Source organism: Pantherophis guttatus, chromosome 4, assembly GCF_059756535.1.
Source record: "Pantherophis guttatus breed Tessera chromosome 4, ASM5975653v1, whole genome shotgun sequence".
NCBI classification, from domain to species: Eukaryota; Metazoa; Chordata; class Lepidosauria; order Squamata; family Colubridae; genus Pantherophis; species Pantherophis guttatus.
This window is the reverse complement of record NC_142066.1, coordinates 104,662,973-104,678,205: the sequence shown is the minus strand read 5'-3', so window position 1 is coordinate 104,678,205 and position 15,233 is coordinate 104,662,973. Positions and strand designations below refer to the sequence as shown.

Sequence of the window (15,233 nt, the reverse complement as noted above, 5' to 3'; positions counted from 1 at the left end):
TAAGATAATTAACAACAATTAAAATATATTCATTTATATGAAAAATATAAAATGTAAAATATGGGCAAATGCAACAGCTTATGAATAATATAACTATATCAATCACTTGACTATTTATTTTCATGGGATATCCAGGCCTGATAACAGAACCATGTTTTCAGGGTCCTCTGAAAGGCCAAGAGGGATAGGGCTAATCTAACTGGGATGGGGGGTGGGTAGGATTGATGTTCCAGATAACATGTACCACAGCAAAAAGGTTCTCCTCCTGGGCTCCATCATATGAAATTCCTTAATAGACAGAAGCCACAGCATACTCCTTCTACGGGTCCTGATGAGCTGGCTCTATAAATAACCCAGCCCCAAGTCATTAACGTGCTTCTTTAATTTTATTTATTCATTTTCTACAGCTGCCCAACTCAACCAAGTGATTTTGGTTCGCTTAAAGTTCTATAATTATAAAATAATTTAAATAATCTTAAAACTTTAAAATAATTGAAAACATCCACAAAATAAATAAATACAAACAGTAGCCATGATGATTATTGTCCTGAGATAATTGCAGCAACATCTTTGCTATGACTTATCACTTCTAAAAATTCTCTATAATACCTCCGATGAATTCTTGGGCCATAGCTGAAATACAAAAATTATACTTCTGTAATTTCTGGATTTTTTGGAAAGCGGTTAGAATCTCCTGAGTTTTGAAAGCTAGATTGCAATAGTTTAGGGCTAAAATAGCACACTTCTTAAAATTACATGCTGAATTCATAGGAGCCAGAGATATTGTTAAACAACTATCATCCTGTCTCCAACCTTCGCTTTATGGCGAAGGTTGTTGAGAGTGTGGTCGCGCGGCAGTTTCCACAATTCCTGGAGGAAACATCTTATCTAGATCCGTTCCAGTCGGGTTTCAGGTCTGGGCACAGCACAGAAACGGCATTGGTCGCATTGGTTGATGATCTCTGGAGGGCTCGGGACAGGGGTTGCTCCTCTGTTCTGGTCCTGTTAGACCTCTCAGCGGCTTTTGATACCATCGACCATGGTATCATGCTGCACCGGCTGGAAGAGTTGGAGGTGGGAGGCACCGTATTGTGGTGGTTCTCTCCGACCGGTCACAGTTTGTGTTGGCAGGGGGGCAGAGGTTGACCTCGAGGCCTCTCGTCTGTGGAGTGCCGCAGGGATCGGTCCTATCGCCCCTTCTGTTCAACATTTATGTGAAGCCGCTGGGCGAGATCATCCGTGGCTTCGGGGTGAGATACCATCAGTACGCTGATGACACCCAACTGTACATCTCCACCCCAGGCCACCCCACCCCTTGAAGTGATGTCTCAGTGCCTGGAGGCTGTGCGGATCTGGATGGGGAGGAACAGGCTCAAGCTCAACCCTTCCAAGACGGAGTGGCTGTGGCTCCCGGCATCCCGATATAGTCAGTTGACTCAATCACTGACTATTGGGGGCAAGTCCTTGGCCCCCACAGAAAGGGCTCGCAATCTGGGAGTCCTCCTGGATAGGCAGCTGTCCTTGGAGGAACATCTGACAGATGTAACCAGGGGGACCTTTTATCAGGTTCGCCTGATTCGCCAGTTGCGGCCCTTTCTTGATCGGGATTCCCTGTGCACAGTCACTCACGCCCTCGTCACCTCTCGCCTTGACTACTGCAATGCTCTCTACATGGGGCTCCCCTTGAGGGGCACCCGGAGGCTCCAGCTGGTCCAGAACGCAGCAGCGCGGGTAGTGATGGGAGCAGCATGGCGCTCCCATGTAACACCGCTTCTGCGCGTGCTGCACTGGCTCCCGGTGGTCTTCTGGGTGTGCTTCAAGGTGTTGGTTATCACCTTTAAAGCGCTCCATGGCATAGGGCCTAGCTATCTTCGAGACCGCCTGCTGCTACCGACGATCTCCCAGCGACCCGTGCGCTCCCACAGAGAGGGCCTCCTCAGGGTGCCATCAGCCAAACAATGTAGGCTGGTGACCCCCAGGGGGAGAGCCTTCTCTGTGAGGGCACCTACCCTCTGGAATCAGCTGCCCTCAGAGATAAGGAGAATCCAAGACCTCAGTGCCTTCCACCGTGCCCTTAAAACCCACTTTTTCCAGCAAGCCGGGCTGGCTTAGGAAGAATTTTTTTAAATTTTTAAATGTTTAATTGGTTTGTGTTTTTTTTTAAATTTTGGGCCAAATTTATATAGATTTTAATTGTTTTTAATATTTGTATTTCATGTTTTTAATTCTGGCTGTGCACCACCCTGAGTCCTCAGGGAGAAGGGCGGTATATAAATCGGGGGGAAAAAAAAAACTGGAATGAATCCAAAATATTTTAGCTGTGAAAATTTTTTAAAATGCAAAGTAAGTCTTATAAATTGCGGAATTCAGCTTCTCTTCTTTTGTCACCATATTTCAACCTTTAACACACAGACTGGGTTCTAAGTGGAGAACACTGACAAAGATATTGTGCTGGCACCAATTCAGCTGATAGAACAATCAGGCATTTTGACTGCCAACAGCACAATGAGCATTTTTTAGAAAGGCACATTATCTTCTTTGTATTTAAAATGTTGAATGGTTATCTGCTGTAATAGGAGCATAAGTAATATCCAATAAAACAAACAAAATGAAAAGAAATTTTAAACACAGTTTAAAGCTAAAAAAAATAGACATTTAACAAAATGACAAGATAGATCAATGGCTATATGACAAATGACATGATACAAACTGGCTATGCCTCTAGAGCCTGAAATTGTATGTATAAATTATCTGTACATGAGTCAAGAGCATCTTTACCTTATAATGTTATCATATCATATCATATTATCTTTTTATTTTTGGTTTGTTTGATTTTTATGGCTGCCCATCTCATTCAATGACTCTGGGTGGCTTATCGCTCAGTTATTATATTGACGATATAGGGAAAAAAACCATAAAACATTAACCATGTGTATAAGTTGATAAAGTGCTAGACCAGGGGTGTCAAACTCAAGGCCTGTGGGCTGTATCCGGCCCGCGATGTGGTCAAATCTGGCCTGCAAGGAAGTGCTGGAAAATGCAAGGGACCAGCCCATGTTGCCTTGGCCTGGCCCACCCCATCTCAGTGGGCGCACGCACAGGAGACAGCAAGCACATAGAGACTGGCCATGCTCATTGGCCTTGCCCTGCCTGGCCTCTTGCCTCTGTGCCCAACCTCTTTGCCTCTTCACCCAGCCTCTGGCCTTGTCTCACCCCGCAGCGGCACCACCAGCAGCTTTGAGGAGGTAAGCACTGCCGGGTGCCCCCTCAGGGAAGCAGGACTGAGAAGGGTGCCTGGGAAGATGGCATGCAAAGGCTGATTGCACGCGGCTGTTTCTGATGCCTGTGGGGGGGGTGGCAGGACAGTGGTGCTTGTGCACAGCTGGGGAGGGTACTCAGGGGCTCGAATGGTGCTGAGGCAAGGTGGGAGGGGCAACCGAACTGCACGAACTGCAATGGGGAGGGGGATTGAGTTTGACACCCCTGCACTAGACTAATATGGATACATCCAGTTGAAATCTACCTCACCATGGAATAGTGCTGGTTGATTTTAGTCTAACTAGTTTTTCTTTCAGTTCAACCTAGCTTACAGGAATGTTATTGTAGGCATACAGTATAGAGAAATCCAATATAATCTACTTTGACCTCTTAGAAAGAAAAGCAGGCAGATCTAACAAAGAAATAATTCTCTATGTACAAATGGTTATAAATGAAGAAGACAGGGAAGGCAAGCATTTGATCTCTGGTAAAAGTAATCCTAAAATGCTAAAAAACTTCTTCATGAATTCTGCTTTTTAGAGAGAGTTTCAGATAAAATTTTTCTGATTTATTTTCCATCTAGTGAGAAGAATGGACTGGAACTGTATAAACTGCATAAAACAACCAGCAATTTTGGCTTACTGTAGTATCTCATCCTATCCATGTTTCAAAAATCTTGTTTCCAATTCCATAAATACTATTTTCTCAGACATCATTCATATTATTTGGGCCAGAACTGCAAATAATTTCAGAAAAAACAAGAGTTGTAAAAAATCTTATGGGAATAAACTTTTTTTTGGTATTGTTTTTGAATATGGAAGAATAGATGCCATCTTGAATCTAAGGTATGGAACAATACTACTATTGTCAGAGGAAAGGGAGAAAACTCTCAATATACAGCATAGAAATCACATGCCTGTGTGGCTGTTGAAATTATAGTTATAAATAAATTAAATTTATTTCACTATAAAATTTAATCAATTTATTTAGTTTAAAGAGTTATTTTTATTTCACACATATTTCATATTTTTCCTCTTTTACTGTGTTAAAAACTATGGTGGCAACTTTTAGCATACAAATTTTCAGTCAGTTGGAAATTCCAAAGTTCTATACATTTCTTCTATATGTGGACACAAAGAGCTTCTTATCTCACCCGCACTTTTTTGTTTTGTCAATCTGGTTGCAACATAAAACCCTCAATGTATATTCACTGTACTCAAAAGGGGGCCTTCTGCATTTTCTTCAAACACAGCCTTGATCAACAATGTACTGGACTGAAATCACAAACAAAACAGAAAGCCATAACAAATTTGCTTAAAATTAAATTTGTATGAAATATATTATGAATATAGCAGAAACCAAGCAAGCCCAACAAGAATCCTTCTAAATATGTAACAGTCATTCTCAAGCACTGGAAGCTATCATTTTGGATCCATATATTATTGCCAATCTTTTACAATAGGCACCTAAATACCATCTAAATTGTGTGAACTTTATTTCCTGAAATGTCCCAGCCGGAATGACCAGAATTGAACAATATGGGAGAGAACATACACATGCTTAGAAAGCATCCAAGTGGAGAAAGCTGTTTATTCTTCCACTCTCAATTCTATTTCATCACCTATTCAACAGCCACATGGAACTGCTAAATAACCCTTCTGTGGATTCATATAATGTCTAAGAACACCCTTACTGGTGACTTAATTGCCATTTCATACATTCTACCCTGTTTCTCCCAAAATAAGACATCCCCTGATAATAAGCCCAATCGGGCTTTTGAATGCATGGCAATAAGGCCAAGCACTTATTTCAGGGTTCAAAAAAATATAAGACAGGATCTTATTTTTGGGGAAACACAGTATAATCTTTTTATGGTGGTATCTTTTGAAAATAAGAGGAAATATTCCTCCAGACTGCTTTAATTCTACATCAACTATAGGAATCTTTGCCTCCTAGACACATATATTTACTTTGATGTTTATGCCTTTATGTTGGAGTCAGATTAAGATAGCCATAATTTTGAGGCTGCACTTTTAAGAATGTGGAATGATCCCAGTGATCTGTATTTACTGTTTTAGTTGTGCTACTATGTTATACAAAATTACTATTTTTATATCTTTATTTTGCATAATTAAGCATGTAATAAGGGACATTTATCCAAAAGTTTATTTTATAAGCCTATATTAGGCTTGGTATATTTTTAAGTTGGCTGTTTATGTCCCACAAAAGTATGGGGCACAGCACTCACTGCCCTTCTAATACTGTCACTTTAATATCAAAGAAAAATAGGTTATTACATTACTTGGGGAATAATCATCTTAATTATTTTCAATTAATGTAATAACATTTTAATTAAGTGCAAATTAAAATTAAATGTAAGATTGATTGTCTTGGGTTTGTCCAATTTTTATTTTTTTTCTTGTCTGTCTATTTTTTGAAGTGTGACATGCCTCCAACATGTCAATTCAAAGATCCTTACAGCAGAAAATTATGTATGACTGACCAGTATATAATTTTTGCTATTTCTGACCTCTTATTACTCATTACTTTTTCCAAATTGAAACCCTTTAATTTAAAGTCAATCATTTTTCTAAAACCTAACCCTAAGTCTAAATCATCTTATTGAAATAATTTCCCATTGCTGCCTTTTCGCAACATAATATAGTTTCAAATATTTTCCCTAGATTCCATTATTCCAATTATAAATATTAATATACATACAATTTTACATATATAATCCATTTCCTTCCCTCTTTTCCATTTCTTTCCTTTATCAGCTTATCCAAATACTACAATCAAATATACTACAATTCATTTAAGTATATAACATTAAAGTCATTCATTTCTATTTCTCAATTCTAGTTTTTTAAAATAAACCGTTTTCCATTGCTTTTTCAAATATATATACAGTATATTATCTACATCTCTTCATAATAAACTTTAAAATAATAATATGATTAAAAATAATCATAATCAGTAATATTTCCCCCTCTTAAAAGTTAATTTCAATTATTGCTAAGTGTCTTTCTTCATGTTAAACAGTAAACAAAGTCAATTTTCATCTTTTCCCTTTCCCTTTCCCTCTTATTTAATAATCCATTAATTCCTTTTCACAATACAATTTCAAATGCTTTAGCTGAATTCCATTATTTACTATTAAAGACATTCCAAGTATTACAATCACAAACATTAAACTTACTACAATTCATTTATAATTATAGATCTTACTTCAATTCATTTATAGTTCTAAATATAAAACATATTTTCTTTTCCTTTACATTAACCACTCCTTTCTCCCTTTTTCCCATTCTCTTATTTTTTTTTTCTTTTTCCTTTTTTTTCTCCTAATTTTAAAGTCCCTTACTCTCCTGATTTGTCCTGTATTTCCAATCTGCTCTGCTCCTTTTTCCCCCTTTCCCCTTTCTTATTTTCCTACTGTTGATCCCAGTGTAATCATTTGATTTTTTTGTGTTTTGTCTCTTCCCCTCTTCTTTCTCTCCTTGTCTCGGCTTTCCAATCCACATCAGGCAAACGCTGAGTCAACCAAAGCCAGTCCATCGGGTTAAGTGATCAATGCTTGTTTATTAGCTTTACACGGAGATCAGGAAAAGACAAGTACGAATAGTGTAAAGTCAGCGCTGAGAGCAAACGCCACTCAGCGCTGCTTAAATAAGCTATGCCTTCCACGCCCCACTCCGTCAGCGCATCTCATCTGTTTTGTATTTCGGCAGCCACTTCCTGCTTGCTCTAACCGGGATGATGCTGCTCCCGAAGCCACAATGCTGCCGATCCATCATCTGGAGGTATATTCCCAACCTGTCTTCGTACGCAGTACCACCACCACCACAACCATGTAAATCGCCCTCACCATTACTGACGCCTAGCCACCCGGTGCCCATCCCCCCCTTAAATCATAGCATGATCATGGTGTTTTGTGTGGCAAGCCATGGCTGGACTTGACACCTTGTCTCTTTCCACCCTATTTTTATCATTGTTAATCCCAATGTAATCTTTAAATTTCACCCTTGATCCTAATCTTTTCCCCTTTCCTTTTCTTCCCTTTGTTTCCTTTTTCCAATTAATTTTCTCCTAACTCCTCTCTTTTTTTTTCATTGTTACTCTCCACATAATCCTAATCAATGTCTTTATCTTCAATATTAATTTCTTGCTTCTCATTCATAGTTTCTTTATTCACTTGGATATGTTCTAACACAGTCTCTAGTTCATCAGGCTTAGGTTTTCCATGCATCATTATAATCATTTCATTTAATTCCAATTTGAATGATATACGCATCATTTTAATCCTTTCAATTAGTTCCTGCGCCATTTTGTTGTTTCTGGGTTGTCATTGTTCCAGTTTTAAGTTTTATTATAATCCACCTTCTTTGGTTGTCAAGATCAAACAGCTTAAAAGAAAATAAATCCTCCTCAAAAGTTCCCACCACTCTTATCACTTTAAAAAGTTTTTTTTCCAAAATACAATTAACCGTTGTATTGTTTTTTTACGCCCGTAGATGTCTATCTCCAATCCACAATTCCAATCAGCAAACTAAGAAAATATCCATTTATTTATTAAATCCACATTGCCAATATTTTCCAATTTCCATCTTCTTCTTCTTAATTTTGTATCCTCCAAAATCCAATTTAAAATCCAGTTCTAAATCCAATTAAAAGACTTCTGTTACAGGACTTTAGTTTTAAGTTTTTCTTTGTTCTTCCTTCAATGGTCAAAATTTTAAAAGTTATTTCCAGCCCTGTTCACAACTATTTCGGATTTCTTCTTCTAATAATTTAATTATCTCCACTCACATTCTAATTCAAAAATCAGGCTTTAACATTTTAAACTTCCGCTTTGTTTTTCTCTCTCCATTAACATTCCCCCATGCCCATTAGCTGCTGTTTCTTAGCTGGGGCACCTTTTAACAATTTAGATTTATTTTCTTTTTACCTATGAGCTGGCAATCACTCACCCCGTACCAGTACCCTTTCCAAATTACTGCTCCTGCTCAGAACTTAGTCTGGTTGCACCAGTTTTATGGCCACTGCTATGGCCGCCACCCCCGCCGCCAAGTTGAAGTGTTTCATCCGACCTCTGAGGAACTTGCCTGTTCCTCTTGGTCACCCGAGGGGCTCCTTCTTCTCCATCCCTACAGGACAGATCCGGTCTGAAGACACCCCCCCCCCCGACAGTTGTTTGTCAGCCCGGAATTTTGCAAGGCTCATAGGAGCCTGCTAATTCCCGACTGTCTTGCCGCGACACTTCCGGTCGAATCAGAAAATCTATTTTCTTAGGCTGTAGGGATAGGAATTCAACTTCTTTCTATCCATGCTGACTTTCCAAAGAAACCTACCTTACAGAATTATATGATTTTGAGGCTGGTTTGTAAACTGGGGTATAAGAAATAAGAAAATCACTTGGGGTATCCACAGCAATGATGATTAGCTTAAAAAAAAATACTTACCTGCCAGGAGAGATACCTTGATCACAAAAAAAAGCAAGCATGACCAAGCAATTAAAGCCTCTCTCCCTTTTAACACTACTTGAATATAGAAAGAGATAGGGTGTTTGCTTGCATGTCACCTCCACCATTTTGGAGCCAATGTCCACTGCTGTGGATGCCCTTGCTGCTTGGTCTACTTTCTGCTTACCACTACTTACCTATAAATGAAGTGAAGTAAAAACTAAATTATAATTCTAAGACGCATTTGTAATTTCCTACGTTTTGCTGCTTTCGAAGAAAAAAATTCCCAAAACCAGGACTTATTTTGGAAGGACCAGCCAGAGATATTCGCTGCCTGAAGTGAAAAATAACTTGGTGCTGCCCTACCTTTGAGGGTGCAGACTAGCTGGAAGAACAAGGACAGACTGTAAATGCATATCCTGAGCCACTTTTCAAAGACCCAGAGCAGCTGGCAAGTTCAGCAGTAATAGCCAGAAGAAACTCACAATTGTTTGATAAATCTGTAAACTGAAAATTATTGCTTCACTCTGTTTAATGGCAAAGTTGGTTACAAATAAAACTACTCCAAAGTTTTCCTATGTACCTAATAGTTACAGCCCCACCCCCCTCCTTACATAAAACCAATTCTATTTATACCATGTTACTGGGCACTATAACCATTTCTAAAATAAATAAAAACATCACAATGACAAGCAAAGAATATGAATGTGCAAGTTTAACATGATATTAAACATACCTAATGACCTAACATAGATATACTGCCATGAGATTTCATTTTATATATTTCTTGGATGAACAGCAGGAAAAGTTTTATTTTGACAACCTTCAAAATGGATATAGAAAGCATATTCATTGTAGTCAAAACATGAAGTGGTCCAGAAAAAAAACCCTGAAAATCACTACCTGAAAAATAAGTCATTGTATATATAGAAACTGAATTTTGTATCCTATGTTACAATAATTTGTTATTTCTTAAAAACTCCCCCATCCTCAACAGAAGAGCTAATTCAAATTTGACAGTGGCATCATTATACAGATTCTTATCTTGATGACAACACAGTATATTTCATTGCACTTTTTTTCTACTGGAAAATTAAATATGTATGCATGGCATATACAAGCACTCAATCTTTATGGCATAAGAATGTACTGGAAAAAATTATCACAGGGCTGGTAATCCTTACTGCTGTGTAAAATTGGATCCATGCTAAAAATTTTGTTTATTCCAAACCTAAATGCATGGAGATAATTAAAAACATTTTTGGATCAAGTAATATTGTCAGCAAAAAGTTGATAAATATCAACAAAGGAAAGCACTCCTTTCCTTTGTTTCCTATAAAGCATAGCTTTCTAGCAATAGGTGTGTCACATACACATAAAATAAAATCACATCTTTATTTTCATTTATGTTCTATTTTAAAAAGTCACTTATGACAAGATACCAGCAGGTACAATTATTACTACTCACTACATTTCAGTAATAAATTTATAACATTTTCTTTAAATCTTAAGATGTGGGTATATAGTATCTGCTTTCAATTTTACACTTGCTTAAATAAAAAGTATCCTTACTATTAAAAAGGTACACAGAATTCTATCCTAACTAACAACAAAACAGAAATTGCTACAAAATGCAACAATAAAATGCAGCATTAAATGTGTTAATAATTTTGATCATATTTCAAGACCAGAGCAATCAGCCTGGAATAGCCCTTTACCTATCTTGATCTATAATTTCAGAGAGGTACAAAATATTAAGTTTAATTTTTTGCATCAGATAAAACCAATGTTTTAAATTGCTGTATGTGTTCTTTACTTAATACCTGAATCTGTATGGTATTAAACTGGATTTTCCAAACAGTAAGATAATTTTAGAGGCAAAGTTATAAAGAGCTAATCTTTTCTATTTTCTATGAAAATTTACAGAAATGGGTAAGAAAGTTTTATGTATTAGATTATCAATAGAAATTAAGTATCTACCATCCCCAAAATTCAGTTTTCAATGCATAATTTAGAAATCATCAACAATTGTAGCATACTCTTAACTTTACTCACTGTTATAAAGATAGATAAGCATGTTATATTTTCTATCGCTTTGTTGTCTAAATAGATAATTCTCATTTTTCATAACTGTTGTTTCATATTTAGACTAGTGTGAGAAAGATTTTCCAACAATAGCCACAGGTCTGATCTGATGACTTGATATTAATTTAGCCATCACTGAAACTTAAAATAAAACAGAACTGATATAACAATTTAAAACATTGTTTAAAAATACATATAAATATTTTCTTACTTCTTCATGTTGCTTATAGTATTCTATGTTCAAGAACTCAGAATTGCATTTGATTTATGTCCCAAATATTGTTTCATCTTCCTATGCCATACAAATATTCTTGACTATTATAATGTTTTAGATAAAAGCTGCAAAAAATGTGCACAAAGTTAAAACAGTTTAGAAAGATTTTCATGCAAAAGAGAGCAAAATATTCAATATGTAAAAGAATTGCAAAATTTAAAAGAAAAAACCTTTTGACTCTGTAATGAAACAGATTTTTTAAATGCAACTATTATATGGGAACAATTTTAACCTATGGATTCGAAAGGAAAAGGGAAGTATAGTCAGAATAAATAGAAATTATATCAATTCCTTATTCTCTGGCTACTATGCCTATAATTACAATTAGTCCTTTTAAAAAAAGCAAATAATATAATGCAAATATTTTATGCATCATCTTTATAGAAATAACTCCAGGCCATATCCCTTTCATTTTTCATTAGTTGATATCCAATATATTTCTCTACAGTTGCATGCAAGTACAGAGAGCTTTAAGATAAAAGAAAGATGTGAACACAATAGACCTTCCTTTACACTCTATAACATTGTGCAACAAAATATGCATGTACAGATACTGAAATTACTCTGCTCCTTTAAAGAAGTTGTTTCCCTGAACTCTCGAACTTTCAGTATGATTTTCCTGCTGCCTAGGAGCAAATGAAGCATGGTGACAGGATCAGGGTTTTTAAAATATGCCTTTTGACAATGTCTCCGGAAATGCATTCCATGCATTATACTGGGAAGACATTAAACAATGCTGCAACCCAGCTGTGCAACTATAGACATTTTCACTTGCTGTTTGCCTTAAACCATGCTTCCCCATTGCTGAATCATGCAAATAATTGCTATTATATACAGCCTATTAAAAATTAGCACTCAGAACAAAAGCCTTTGTAGCTGCACTCAGACTGACACTCTTAAGAAGTGCAAATTGAATTTTAAAGAAAGCCCAGTGAAGTGCCTTTTCTTTTCTTTTTCATAAAATCTGGTCCTACATTATTCTTTACCCTGAAATAGTTAGAAAATGTGCATGCACACGTGTGCGCACACACAATCATGCTCACATATATATGCACACACAGAATGAGTTTGCCATGCGTTGTGGTCTATCTAGACAGCTGTTGGGGCAAAACAAACTGATCCAAACTGTAATATTGGACTTGTGGAAAAAGAGGAAAGGCTATTTCCCTGAAAGCTTCTTTGGACTGCCAATGTGTCAAATGAGCCAGCTTGGATAGGACCAGCTCCTTTACATTAATTCCATTCTGCAGCAATGTTTCTTAGGCAGAAAGAGACAGGCACTTACCTTTCTGTGACAGTAACAAAAGGAGAAATCATTCTGTCACCTGCCTTGGAAAAGGCTTCTATAAAGAAAATGGAAAGAGTGAAAGAGTCAGTTAGAGATGCTCCAGATGAAGTCTGCACCCCTTTTTAGGCATGGGATGCCGTACCAGCATGCCACCATCGTATTGCTCTAGCATATACGCCCCCACCCCCACAGCAGGCTCACTGTAGCCAGCAGACAGAGGCATTTAAATTAGAAAATCATAGCCAGAGGAAATAAACAGGAACCACAGCGACTCCCTCGACCCCAGCAGCCATCAAATCCGGGAAGATACACTACACATCTGGTTCATGCAATCCCTTGGGAGTGCCAACTCCAGTTACTTACCCTGTTTGCATTATTAATAGATGTTAATGGCTCCATTACAACAAGGAGAAGCCTTTCCCTTTTCTGTAATACAGAAATTCAGACCTACCGCCACATCTCTTTTTAATCACAAAGCAGCAATCATTTCCTTGGTTCTTCTCCTGCCAGTGAAGTCACATTCTACTGCCTTGCATACCCACTTCCAGCATCCCAGCCTTCCATATGGCCATCTGATAAGCAATTTGCAGCAGACAAATGCAATATAGGAAAAAAGCAAAGGGGGACATCCTACTGGAGGGTTATTTTCAAATATGTAAGATATTTGATTGGGTTTGCACAATCCCATTTTAGTCTGTAGCATATTTAATTTGTTTTCTTAGAGGATCTAGACTTAAAATAATTAGTGGCATGCATAGGTTTGTTGGATGTTACCTAAATGAAAAAAAAAAGTACTTTCTAGGGCAGAAATTAGAAATTATTTAGATTAGCTCAGTACCAAAGCTAAGCTTTCAGGCTTTTCCATCATGCTAATATGCAAGAGAATCAGACCTTGAAGTGTCTGTAGGGAATGTCTTCATTCCTGCCTGACTTGTCTCCTCAAGGTAAATGCAGAGCAAAACATTTCTGAAAGCATGCAGACATCCCTACACACAAAAATATTGACCTATTTTAACTTGGATCTTTCTATGTGTGTTAAGAAGATACTCCAGGGAATAAAATGAATTAACATATTTCCAAATAGCAAAACATACAGAGGACTGCTTTTGTTCCTTTTCATTTACTTTCATTGGATTTCAACTCATTTTATAAGATTTCTGTCTAAATGACAGTAAAAAGCCCTTCTGATCCAGTGGAGAAAAAACAAGTTCAGTTTTAGTTGATTCTCTTTTTGGAAAAAAAAATTCTATGTTTTCATGAAGTCAAAAGTCAAACATTTTACAACACTCTATTCCAAATGTAAAATGTAGCTGTTTGCTTACTTCTAACAAACACATGAGAAGTGCCATTCATTCTTTCAAGGAAGGTAAAGCCTTCCTTGGCTCTGTTGATCTTTGGCTCTAAGGATTTTAGAAAACACCATTGTCAGATATTGCCTGCATATGATGCACCAGAGACTAGAAGGGGTTTAGTCTTTACAGACATTACATGTGACTATATCAGCCAATGAACTCTCTTATTGGACTCTTACCTAAAAACCACTTGGATATCTTCCCCTTTTTCTCTCTCTCTCTCTCTCTCATCTATCTCTCAGCGAGACAACACGTGAACTTCTCTCTCCTCTCAACATCTGAGTCATACAATTAGGGTAAAAATGTAACAGGACACCCTGTTCATTATCGTATGCATGTATATATTTGTAAATAATAAAAACAACCTTTTGAACCTGAAGCTGTATTGACCAAATAACTTCCTCATAGAACCAAATGAGCACGACCATCAATATATATCTGATAAATGGTAGCAGACAACGAAAAATTATTGCTCAGGTCTATGAATTTTTTGTAAATTTTAAAATCATAGAACAATTTTTCCTAACATGGAATCCTTGAACCTGAATGAACTATCTTTACAAGAGATTGATGCATTAACCGTATCCTTAACAAAACAGCACCAATCATTATCCAAAAGACTAAAAAAACTTTCTGTTGAAGCTACGCAGCAAGTACAAACCTCTTTACGAAAGGACCCAATTTTTTTTTCTCCTCTTCACCCGAACACCGAAAGAACAGAACCATGCTTACAACAATCTTGCTTCGATTTCAATTCTACTCCACCTCATGACTATCATCAAGGACTTCAACCTTCTGAATCCCTTGTATGTTCCAACCCTATAACTTCAGACCAACTTTTATTTTCTCAAGCTTCTCCAAAATAGCATTTATATCAAGCTTTATATGCGACAGGCCTACTAAATGCAGGCTGGACTCCTCAAAGAACTCTTGAACTGTTAAACAACCTTTCAACCTCACCAGACCTGGTAAGCGACAATTTTTTACTTCAACCTATAGATTCCCAGACTGACTTTTTAAACACCCATTATATTAAAAATCCTCCTTCCCCACCTATTGACTTTATTGCTTCCAATATGGCTTCCACCTTCCCTGAAAGCATGGCTTCAAAAATGGCCGACAAAATGGCCACCCCCCACACTCCACCATGCGGTCCACAAAATGGCCGACAATTTATATGACCACACTTTAAACAAAATGACGTCTACCATTTCAGACCATAAGGTCTCAACCAACCCCCTTACCCCCATACATCCTACTACCCACCCCACAACTGGAGATATTCAGACTGATTCCCTACCTTCTTCATCCAGAGCACCGAGTTCGAATCCTCTCAATTCTTTTTCAATTTTTAGAACTTTTCTATTTTTGCCGCCGCTGCAGACCTCCCCATCTATATCGCTGCAGCTGCAGCAGCTGCAAATATTTCTACTGATACCAATATTGTCTCCAATGTACAAAGATCCTTTTCAGTCTTTGCAGCCGCCGCCTCGCTCCCCCCATCGCCAAAGATG

At 37.4% G+C, this 15,233-nt stretch overlaps 1 protein-coding gene across 4 annotated transcripts in view; it reads right to left on the bottom strand.

The window, feature by feature from the left end:
* Window positions 1-15,233, bottom strand: part of TOPAZ1 (testis and ovary specific TOPAZ 1) — a 324,534-nt gene that overhangs the window by 250,201 nt on the left and 59,100 nt on the right. For 2 of the 4 annotated variants that reach the window (XM_060683707.2, XM_087894246.1), the window contains exon 2: window positions 12,365-12,422. The exons of the other annotated variants lie outside the window; for them this stretch is intronic. The gene's annotated coding sequence lies outside the window, so the exon portion shown is untranslated. The remainder of the gene's footprint in view (window positions 1-12,364; window positions 12,423-15,233) is intronic. 4 annotated transcript variants of the gene reach the window in all.